This window comes from Cyanistes caeruleus, chromosome Z, assembly GCF_971803275.1.
Source record: "Cyanistes caeruleus chromosome Z, bCyaCae1.hap1.1, whole genome shotgun sequence".
NCBI lineage: Eukaryota > Metazoa > Chordata > Aves > Passeriformes > Paridae > Cyanistes > Cyanistes caeruleus.
The window spans coordinates 57,651,887-57,663,645 of NC_141732.1; the positions used below are offsets into that span (position 1 = coordinate 57,651,887).

At 42.1% G+C, this 11,759-nt stretch overlaps 2 long non-coding RNA genes across 2 annotated transcripts; one reads left to right on the forward strand and one right to left on the reverse strand.

Annotated features, from left to right (window-relative positions):
• Positions 1 to 255: 255 nt before the first annotated feature.
• Positions 256 to 3,525, reverse strand: LOC147648467 (uncharacterized). The gene is made up of 2 exons (XR_015281007.1): positions 3,344 to 3,525; positions 256 to 3,130 (listed from the first exon to the last, which is right to left on the reverse strand). It is a non-coding gene; the product is annotated as an uncharacterized LOC147648467 (long non-coding RNA).
• Positions 3,526 to 4,237: 712 nt separating this feature from the next.
• On the forward strand, positions 4,238 to 9,822 carry LOC147648468 (uncharacterized). Its single transcript, XR_015281008.1, has 3 exons — positions 4,238 to 4,307; positions 4,442 to 4,506; positions 7,519 to 9,822. It is a non-coding gene; the product is annotated as an uncharacterized LOC147648468 (long non-coding RNA).
• Positions 9,823 to 11,759: the final 1,937 nt, after the last annotated feature.

Below are 11,759 nucleotides of genomic sequence, written 5' to 3' on the forward strand. Positions count from 1 at the left end.
TTGAGAGAGCCTAATGAACCATTTCTTACACCCCATTACCTTTAGTCTGATATGACTGAGAGTACGGGCACTAATTATCCTCTCTTTCACAGGCACCGACATAGATCTACAGTAGGTCTTAAAACACAATATTCCATACAACTCTTAGCAGTATCTCATGTAATACATTTCTGTATTTTTTTCTAATAGAAATTTAAATTAGAGGCATGCCACTTTCCATCTACCTGCCACTTATATATGTTTTATGAACAATTCTTTTAGATTATTTCCTACCAAAAAAAAAGTGCAGGTAGCACACCACCAGTCACAGAGTGAGTCCTAAAAATTAAAGGATTTTTCTTTGAAAGGAGTGAGGCAACCATACTGCTCTAATGACAGAGAAGCTCTGCACAGTGGAGACTAACACAGGAAAGCTGCCAGTTGAGGGAATCAAGGGAGTGTGAGACGAGCACAAGATCAGAGCTCATTTCCCCTGGGTTTCTCGGAGAATGGAAAATTGCTTTTACTAGTTTAGCTCTGCTCTTCTGTACAAGAAAAGAGCGGGGAGCAAGGCTGATCTAGGGGGATAGGAAATCATGCATTGCTCTGCACTGGTTTGCATTTCACAGATAGCCTTGCTGGGGTGATGCAGGTGCATCAGGCAAGATGTATGCCTGTCAATTGTCAGTGGCTATGCTTTTGCAAATTATTTGTCGGACTTCTTAGGCTCAGGTCTTCATACGAGGAAGCTTGCTCGCATCCTCCAAATTCTAGCCTTGTTGATCCACCTGGAGTGCAAAGTGCAAGGGTCCAACACCTCACTGCCCTGGGGTGAATGCTGCTCCCACCTGGAGTGCTGATTTGCATGGCTGTTACTGAGCTTGAACCTTTATCTCACGTCAGATGGAAGATGAAGTTTTCTGCTGGTTAACGAGGAAACACTTGGAAACATATGAGCTGCATATTGGGATGCAGATGGTTCTATAAGACAGTACATACATTTATAAAGGAGACATGTAAGGTCATTGGGAACCATCTGCTTTAAATATTTAAATGTCCTTACACTAAACGTATGAGTAGTTTTGCCCTGGACTTGTAATATTAGCCATCTACCAATTTTTTATAATAATGGTGAAACAAAAGAAAAATGGGAAGGTGGGAGACAAGGCATGGCAAACAATTTACAACATCTGGGCCCTACACAGCCAGCTCAGCAGTAATGCAACTGTCTAGGAAGAGTTTGCTCTTTTTGCAGTGGTTCGCCCCCAGGAAAGAACGCATAAAGTCCTGTGCTACTCTGACCTGGCAGAAGGGAAGTCACTAAGCAATCTAACTATCAGGAAACCTCCATGATCCTGCTCCTCCTTGAAGAGAGTGTTTCCTTAAGGGGGTAGTTTTGGCATGATTTGCCTTGTCCAAACAGCAATCAAAGTTTCCTTGCACTAGTCCATATTCTAACTGAGCATTGGAGAGCTGTGGCTCCAGGAGCTCTTGTCCTGCTGACTGCCCTGATTTTCCCAAGAGGACACATTCCCACTTTTCTTTCAGTTACCCCCAGTAACAAACCAAAATAAACCTACTATATCCCCCTCTCTGCACTGGACTCCTTGCATGGTTTGAGAGCCCGATCCTCGCAGGCCGTCATGCTGGCCCTTAGAGAAACTATTACCCTTATCTGCCCTGAGTCCCACCTATGCAGACCCTTGCTTTCTCCGAAGACAAACGTAGTGTTTAATCACTTTGGTCCTCCTTTACTTTACTGAAGTATTTTTCACCAAACAGAACACCCAGGTAGACAGAGAGCAGCTGGAGAGCTTCCAGAAATGCAGTAATGCTCCAGCCCTGATTCTCAGCTGCACCCCTGGAGCCCACAGCACTGCAGTGCTCCCCAGAGCTCCCAAGGAGCAGCAGTGCAAAAGGACCACATACTCTGGGTTGAATTCCTCACTGTAGAAACTTCCCTGTAATCAACATGGGAAGGCAGAGAGCACCAGCTTCTTTCCATCTCTAGGTTTCTCATCTGGGTTTGTCTAAGACAGGTGCCTTGGGCTTCCTGGGCCAGTGCTGGCTAACAGGATTGAAGAACCCTGCTGGGGCTGGCCAGGCGTGGTACCCACAACAGGCAGAGCTGCTGCTCATGCCTGTGCCAACAGCAGAGTAATTTCTTCATGAATTTTGTGTCTCTGACTCCTCCATAATCTGAGGAACAGAATTTTTAAATGGTTAATTTCAAATTCTTGAATCAAACTTTTAAATGGTTATCCAGTTTCACACCCTTTGCTGGGAGTAATATATATACCATATTCATCATACTTACATACACATATGTACATACATATATACATATGCATATGTATATATATGTGCGTGTGTGTGTGTACATATATGTATATATTATTCCTGGGGCCAAATTTTCCCTGACGTCTGTCCTTGCACTACAGTTCTCCTGTTCATCTCTCTATCAAACATATGCATGGGGATTAACAAATTTACCAGGACAGACGGATTACTTTTGATGGTAAAAATCTGTTACCTATCAAAAGAATGAAGTTCTTTTGCTCTCTTCTGGAAATAAATGAGGAATAAAACCACAGGCAAAATCATTCGTGAATGTTTTTTAGTCTGAATCATTCTCTCTCAGACTGCCTTGAACCGTAAGAGCAGTTATGCCTGCAATTACCAAAGCCTAGGAGCATACCAGGATAACCTCCTTCCCCAACGTGAAGCCTTCAATCGTACTATTGAAAATGACAGTTGGTTGTTGTTGCTACTGCATTTCACTGATGTTATGATTTAGAGCCTTGTCTTACACCTACTGAGGAGAAAAGACAAACTCCACCACCTTCTGGGAGCCCCCACGCTCTTCCAAGTTTTCTTTGAGATTGTTTGGTTTAGGTTTGTTGGGTTTTTTTCATTTTCCCCAGGAGACCTTAGTCTGTGTTATTACAGATTCACTACATCTATCTTATCTTCATTTCAGTATTTCTGTCCTTTTTAAAGATCCCTTTACAAATACTACTTGCACCATCTTGATAGCAGCTTTCAATTCAGAGCAATGATTTGACTTCTTAATGAAATCTGTGCATCTGTGTGTCCTTGGATAATATTCACAATAAATCCCAAATGGCTACCCAGAGAAATAGCGAAGAATCTGGAAAGAAGAGGAAAGAAACAGCAAAAAGGATAAATAAAAAGCAAAAGTGTGAGAAATAACTCTGCTGCTTTGCTCACACAATTAAAAAGTATATTGGAGGAAAACAGTTAAATTATCTCACTGAGTGCATACAGGAGTTTTAAAGCTCTACTGTCAGCTCAATTAAAAACACACCCTAACAGCAGCACACTGATTTATAAGGCAGATTACATTCTCCTGCAGCCTAAGATGGTCTCTGTGACACCACCAGCAACCACCTCCTCCTGCTTCCCTTTTTCTTTGGAGCATTATAGACTACCCAGGATGATTTCAGACTGTCAAGGCTCAAAAACAGCTGCTCCTTTTCTGGAAACCAAACAGCCCAACCTTCCACTTTCTATGGCAACAACAGTAAGCCCTTCGCAATCTGACCTGCCGCGGAAAACCTGCTGTTAATTAAATGTTAATTGCCTTAATGCAGTACGCATTATGTGGAAAAACGCAAGTTATTTTAATCTGTATTTTAAAGAACACATCTGAGACTTAAAATGCCAGGCAGAGCTACCTTATAAATTGACAGATATATATTGCTTTTGCCCTGTTGGTGTTAGAAGAGACTCCTATGAGTTTAATAGAGGTGGTGTTCTATTATTTTTCAGACTTTCATGTCTCTTTCTGACAATTTAATTTTATTTCTCTGCAAACCCAAACACAGCATTAATAGCCAAGTTTGAGTGATATTAGGATGCATTTTTAAAATTACATCAATTATTTCTTTTTCTTTTAAAATATACCAAGAGCTGAGCCTTTCTAATTCCAGCAGACAGAGTGTGTGATTTGATTGAAGGATTTTTATTCCTGGGTAGGTACAGACACCTTTGTGTTGCCCCTTCTGTGGTAGGCAGAAGCTCATACAGCCATTCTCAAAGGGGCCATGCCTCTTCCAGCAGCCTGAGGGAAATAGGATTGTCAGTTTCTCCATTTGAAGGGCATCTATAGAGCAACCTGTCTCCCTCCTGCAATCTACAGCTCAAACACCTTGCCTTCCCTTAAACTACTTAGCACCTGGGCAAAAAGACCTCGTTACTGCAGCAGTTTTTCTGCCAGCTTAGCTCAGGCCCTGAAGAGGCTTTCTACTCCCAAGACTGAGGTGATGAGGATGAGAGGAACTAGAAGGCACAAACTTTTTTGATGTGTAGGGGAACAACTTCTTCATTGCAGCTAGCTCTGGCCAAAATTCATTGTAATGGCTGTCGTGGGCACAGGAGTGCCCAAAAGTTCCTGTCTGGGCATGGCTGGGTATGTTACACTGCTTTTTCTCCTGACCAGGTTTACTACTGTGTTTTACCTCAGATTCCTGCAAGTGCCATGATGGTCTGTGAAGGACATTGCAGGTGAGGCAACAGAAATGCCAAAACACACGCACACACAAAAAAAGTTTATTCCCATTAACTTTTGGCTGAATCAAGAGGCAGTGGGGATGAAACAAGGTGTCCCACAATCAGTGCTTGTGTAAAATCATTCATCATGTACCTGTGTTTCCCAAACTATCCTCTGAGAAGAATAAATTGTGCAGGGATATAAACCATGAATACATTGCTCTCCCTTCTTCCCTTCTTTAACTTCTCTGCAACTCATAAAGGCAAAATACCAAAGCTAGCAGTAGGGAAGGGTCTGCTGTTCAGCTTCTTTGCTGTGCAAACACATAAACTGGAGCTGAGCTGAAGTTCTGCTGGTTTACACTAGCACCAAATGCCTCTTAAAATAAGTTGCATACAAGCTGCAGTGGTCTTATGGGAATGTGGGAATACCTGCTTCTGTGATTAGATGCAAAACTATTTATAGCCTCAGAATTTAACCCCCTAGACATGAAGCTACCAGAGGAAAGATGCCAGCAGAGGCAAGTGCTGTCAGGGAAGCGATGGCACTTCCAACACAGCCCAGGCGCTTGCCTAAACACAGAGTCAGCATCCATTCCAGGGACCTGAGCCTCTTTCAACCACATCTGGATTTGATCTCCAATGTTTACAAATCTAGAGAGTGTCTCAGTGTTTTTGGACTACTACATGCATTATTTTTCTCATCTTAAAGTTGCCCATGTAGAGAAAAACACAAGACTTCAGTAACAGTTACCAGCATGATTTGCTTTTATTACCTTTCTGTTCAAGACCCTTGTTTCCCCTTGTAGCATGTCAAATTGCCCCCAAAACCATATTATACAGCAGAGAAATGTCGTTCACACTTCACTGGCTATTGATTTACTTTACTTATTGGCACAAAATCAGCCTGAGATAAACATTTTGTCCCCCATTTCCACTATTGTAAGCGATATAGTTCACTGCAAGATAGGCAAACCCCAATGTGCTGGGTCACAATTCGACATGGCTTTCTAATCAATGTGTGAAAAATTACCTAATGAATAATGGGTTGCACATTTCCACAAACAAATTAACCAGGGTGAGACTGAAACTAATGATTATATTTATCTAATGTAATTTCACATCTGTTACTAGAGCTAGTAATTTTTTTTTCTTTCCATGGCATCCTTACAATTGCAGCCTAGCTTTTGAAAGACAGACATTTTACATCCATTTGAACATATACTGTTCAAGTTTCTTACATACATAATTTTAAAACCACTATGTATTTGGGAAGTTTGTTATTATTTTACAACATTTTTGGGGGGTTGAACTGCCTTTTGAAATGTGATGTGGTTCTCACACCAGAGCCAGGGTGCTCCACCTGACAACACCTCGCATACAAGGAGCAACAAAAGTGATCTTTTCCCCATATACTGCCTGATAATTTTCACTGGAGTTAGGCTAATGCTATTTGAGATGAAAAAGTTTAATAGCGGGAAGAAACCTCACAGTCGTGTTCTTTTTCTTCTTCTTAAAATAGATTTGTGTTTTCCTGATCAAATTATCAGTTTTGTGAAGCAGATGATCCTGGAATCTGACTGCTGACCCCACACATTTTCAGAAAGTAGCCTGATTTTCAGAAAGTAGGACTTGATGCAGCAAGATCTTCTCAGAATGGGGAAAGTAATTGGCTCTGTGGGGTTTGCTTTCCAGCTGAGGGTTTTTATTGTTCAGGTGCATTGAAATATTTCGCTTGGGGACACAGAAGTTGCTTAGGCACCCTTCCTGGCCCTCAAAATATGAGGCATTAACTTGTCTGTCCCTCTCCCAAGAGAAACATTTCAAAGAGGGGCTTGTAAGACCACCAGAGAAGGACAAACAGGTCAACGCTGGGTTTTCCTCCACTAAAGCTGGCTCACCTCAATCCCCATGGGGGATATAGAGCTCCCCTTGCAGCAACCACGTTCCTTCCATCTGTGGGGGGCTGTGTCTGCTCTGTAACATCCACCCGCTTCCAGTTGTCTTTAAAGATGTTGCAAGGAAAGCAAGAGTCTCCAAATGATGTCACTGCTTGAGTCAACATTATTAAACAATTTCACAACCTGTTTCAGTTGTGGTTGCAGCTTTCATAAGGATTTATTATCCAGAAAGAGAAGAAGAGAGGGGGCTGAGAGTGCACAGAGGTTTGAAAGTCATTGTACCGAGAGTTTAATTATTGTATTTTTCACTGAAGTTGAAAGTATTGAGGAAAATCTAGCCAATTTCATATTACCTCATTTGATTAAAGAAGTTGTATGATTGTTCAGAATGTGTAATTGCCATTCAGTACAGCTGAACTGAAAAAAAGCTTTTTGACTTCACATCCTTAATACTTGGTGATATTTTGTAGGCTCATTGGACTAGCCAAACAAAACTGGAAAAATAGATTTATTCTGAAAACATTCTGATAATTATTTTAACTGAAAATTATGGTAACTCAATGTGTATTTCTGTTTGGATTTGTGTGTATGTGCTGGTTTTAATAGTATATTTTTATGTTATCACCATTAGGAAGAATCCTGTATACAACCATGTTGTGTATATGGCCATATAGAATTTCACAGGTGGGTTTTCAAACCACTGGAAATAATACACAATATCATGTTTATTATATGGAGTAAGACATGCAGACTTCCTGCAGCTCTGTGCCTTATAAGACTAGGGTGATTTTTTTTTTAAGTACTGTTTTGTATTTGGCTTCTTTATTAAGAAGAGAGGATCTAAATGTGTACTACTACAAGTACTTCTTTTTTTTAAACAAATGAGATTTGATAGCCCTCATTCCTTTCAATGTTCATTCCAGAAATAAATGACCTTGTTTTACCCAGAAGCTTGTAGGATAGCTGAGGAACATTCTGTCTGGGTCACTCTTAAACCTCTTGGTTGCAAAGTAGACATCTGGATCTCTTGATTTGGAGATCCCTTGTTCCACCAGCTACAGAAGAGGTGTCCACATACTACTAGCACATTACATAATGAAAAATTATTGCATGTTTCTACAAACAGGCTAACCAGAGAAACAGACACTATCAAGAGTCAGACAGCCTGGCAATGAATGAGCTGCATCCTTCTGTGGGAGCATCTTCTGCAGCAGCTTGTTAACCCCTGCCCATGAAGCAGAGGACTCTGGTGCAACACCTGAAGAGGAGTGTTTCTGACCTCTGGAGTGTGAATGGACTGGGATAACACCACTGCATCCATTTGCTCACAGAGATTGAGGCATGTGGTGGTCCAGGCTGGGTGCATTGGTCTGACCTGGGAAGCCACGACTTTCCCAGAGAGAGCAGTCCCATGAGAGAGCCTTCAGAGGGTCTCTGGTGATCCCTGGCCACCGGGTAACCTCTGCAAGGGGCAGCCTGTGGCTGCAAGTGATTTCAGCTCTGCCCGTGAGGTTTTTCCAGGTCAGCTCAGAGACAGAGAGACAGGAGCATCGTGTGGTGATTCCACAGAGATGGCTTTATTGTCCAGCAGCTCTGAGAAGGGTAGACAGGGACAGCAGCTCCCTCCTGAACTGGGCAGAGGCCAGGGTTTTATGGGGGAAAGCCAAGGTGGTACCAGGGGTTACAAAGGATCAGCATAGCCACCAAGTATGGTGGGATAGCTCACCATGACAAGAGATGATGGTCTTGTTCAAGAGGTATCTCTGTAGGGGAGGGTTGAGATAAGCTTCTATCATAGCTCTCTCAGGGCACATTCTTTCAAGGGAAAGCCTTGACCTACTTCCGCAGAGATGTGTGCTGCCACTGGGGGAGGCAGGAGCTGTGTAAGTGCTAGGTGTTCCCTCTGCACTGGGGCAGCTGAGCAGCTTGACAGTCACCACCTGGTCCACAGGTAACTTTGGTGGAGTTCCAGGGCATGTGCAATGGCAGTTGAAAAACAGTATGAAAACAGAGCACAACATATGAGAGGCAAACTTGTGTGTAGCCACCTTTTCCAAAACACTTGATTGTCCAAATGTACCATTCTTCCTAAAGCGTCTTCTTTTCCCTACTGTGAGCATGATGACTGTAGCGTGTCCTGGGCTGCCACAGTCTGCAGAAGCCACACAGTGGGAGGGCTTTAACAAGGCACGGACAACCCAGGGATCTCTTTTTTTCCTGAGAACCACAGCAACAGATATAGGTAGAGTTGCTTGGGGACTGAGCTCAGGAAAACATTTGATTCCTACTGATAACAAGCATATTCACTCAGTTATTTTTGCATCTCCTTTATCCAGCACAGTTGCTGCAGTTACTGTCTCTTAGTCTAAGTAAGGCTCACTCAGTCCTGAAGATATAACTCAATGCAAGCAATCACTGTTGTAATAATAATTCACTGATTGCTGCATAGGCATTTGTTGCTGGAGAAAGTAGTGAACTCTGTTGACTGAAGAACACAAAGACTGTTGATGCAAACACAGCACAGACCCGTCCAGAGGGACTCAGAGATTTATAGTGAAAGCACACCAAAAATTAACTAAGCATCAATTTTTCTAGCAGGGGCAGTCTGAGTGTCTCAGCCTGAGTCCAGAAGAAGGTCACACAAGAGAGGCATGGTGTGATGGCAGCCTCCATGCCTTTTCAAGATAACCTGGCTGCACCACTTGTGTTTCTCATTTTCCCTCTGGTACAAATTTCTCACTGAGGGTTTTGACAATTTTCAAATATTGTCATGGAAAGTGTGACAACATGAAATGAGAGTAGAGCACAATGATGCAGTAAATAGTTACATTATTAGAAAGGCAGATGCTGGCATTGAAGCAGGGTTGTTGGCCTAAAAAAAAAATAGATTAGGAGGGGGAAAATAGAAAAAAAACCTGTGAGATACCAGAATCAGTTGATAGCATAACAACATTCATATGCTAGCAAGGGTTTTCTGTGGCAGTGAGAATCAGATCACATGCTAATATGACCAGTAAATAAACCATAGTAGGATTCTGCAATTGATATTATTACTCACCAAATACAACTCCGGGCCAGTGAATCATGTCAGGGGATTGCATTTTGGACTCCAAACCCTGACACTGTTACCCAACAGGCAAGACAAAGTCCTGCAGCAGTGCTTGAATAACACCCAGCCATCTACAGACATCATAAACCTTGTGGTTTTTATTTCCTATTGTCTTATCCTTGTCATTCCTTAGACTCCTCAGAGATATACCCTGAGTGAGTGAATGGATACTGCTGAAATACAGGACTTTTGAATGTGCTGTGCTACCTAAATTGAAGTCAGCAAGGCTGCTGCAGCCTGGTCCTCCACTTAGGCAATTGTGAGGAATGGGTTCTCCTCACCCTGCTGAGAAAGCTGTTGCCCACCTCCTGCTCCTATTGTCCTCTACCCAAAATTCTATAAAGGGCAGTCTAAATTCAGCTCATAAGAATGAACTTAAGAGTATCGCAGGATTTTCTACATGCTTCTAGGGTCCAATGACTCATATAACAATCTGATATTCTGATTCTATGAGAATATAATATTCTCTTGAAAATCTAAAATACATAGAATCTGAGCGCCAATAACTCCAGCTTGAAGAGTCAAAAATCAACCCCAGCTGTATTGAAGCAGGCACCCAAATAAACTGTGAATTTGTGCAAAAGCAAACTCACCTTTAACAAATGTAGGAGTGATGCTATAATCCTTGGTAAAACCATGGTAAGTGAAAAACACTTGTTCTGTAGGATAGTGTTGTAAAGTAGAACAGTCAAAGAAATATGCCAACTGTCTGCGCTTAAACACAGCATGTTGCATTATGGATATTCCTCCATAGGAATGCAAACAGAGAGAAAATGTCATGTGTTGCTTTCTTGCACATGGCAGGGCAGACTCAGAAGCAAGCAGAGGTAGCCCATGGAGGTACTCCCTGACAATGTTAATCTCTCAGACTCTGAGGAAGTAATGGCCTGGCCCCATGCACGTCTCAGCTACAGTGCAGGGGAGACTCCAACTGCCTTTGCCAGACTACAAACTGCTTCCCTGGAAGCCTCTAGAGAATGTGCTGAGGCAAACAGGATATCTTGGGATTTTCCACTGCTGCACAGAATGGTACAAGGCAGGACCAATTAAAATTGCCCTGAGTAAGTTGAAGGAGGAAGGCTTTTGCCACTAAACAATTTCCTGATGAGTCAAGTGCCAGATGGTTTGAATTTTTTCTGCCAGTTTGGAAATGAGAAGACCTAGATGTAACCTAGATAAATCAAAGTTGTTTCATGGAGGTTCACCAGTTGAGTGGTAACCATGATGACAGCTGAAGGTGAGGGCAAAAGGCATAGCCAGGAAAGATGCTTCAAATTGCTTTTCACTCGGAGTGATTCATACAGGTAGTCACAAGAGTATTGTCAAAATCCTAGGGGCAGCAGTGGGAGCAGGAGTAGACTGGTAGATAATCTTTCACACAGAGGGTCATAAACTGCTTTGGGTATGTGGTGGGTCTGGCTGACATGGAGTTCATTTTCCCACAGCAACCCTCACAGGGCTATGCTTTGCACTGGTAGCTTAGTCTGAAGCTAGAGGCAAAATATAGTGATCAAAATGAGATTTAAACATCAGATGGGGCTTTGTGGCTTGGTAGAAAAAGCACCTCTGGAATGACTGGACAGCTGCAAGGTTAAAGGTGGCCAGTTGAGGTTAATGGAAAGCAAACATTTATGTATTCATATAGATTATAGATAGATTATAGTAGGAAGGACATTATTTGATAAAGAAGATAGTCATGAACTAGTTGAGGAGTTTGATAAGAAGCTAGTGAAAGTAAAAAGAGCATTAAAAGTGATGAAATTTGGCAGCCTACATTACTTTGAAGAGGAGACTTAGGTATCAAAACACTTAGACGCTTTTCAAACAGGTACCTGCAACACTGGATGCTTTCATTTAGTTGGTAACGGTGTAGCCAACTGTTGTCAGAGTTACAGCACTAAGGAGGATGTGTATGGAAGGCTTCAACAACCAACAGGCTGACTTTGTGGTTTGGATGGAATTGATTGACTGTAGAACCCATGGGTGAAATCTATAGATTTACACCCTACTGATGAAGGGGCCAAGAGAGGATGTGATAATGGATGGATGGATGGATGGATGGATGGATGGATGGATGGATGGATGAATGAATGAATGAATGAATGAATGAATGAATGAATGAATGAATGACTATTGGAGAAATTCATTGTAGACAGAACAAGAATTATCTTCAACTGAAATGAGAAAGGTCTGATTTAAATGAGGATACAAAGCACACAATGAGTGGGTCAGAAACTTCTGAGTTTCTGAAGACAGTC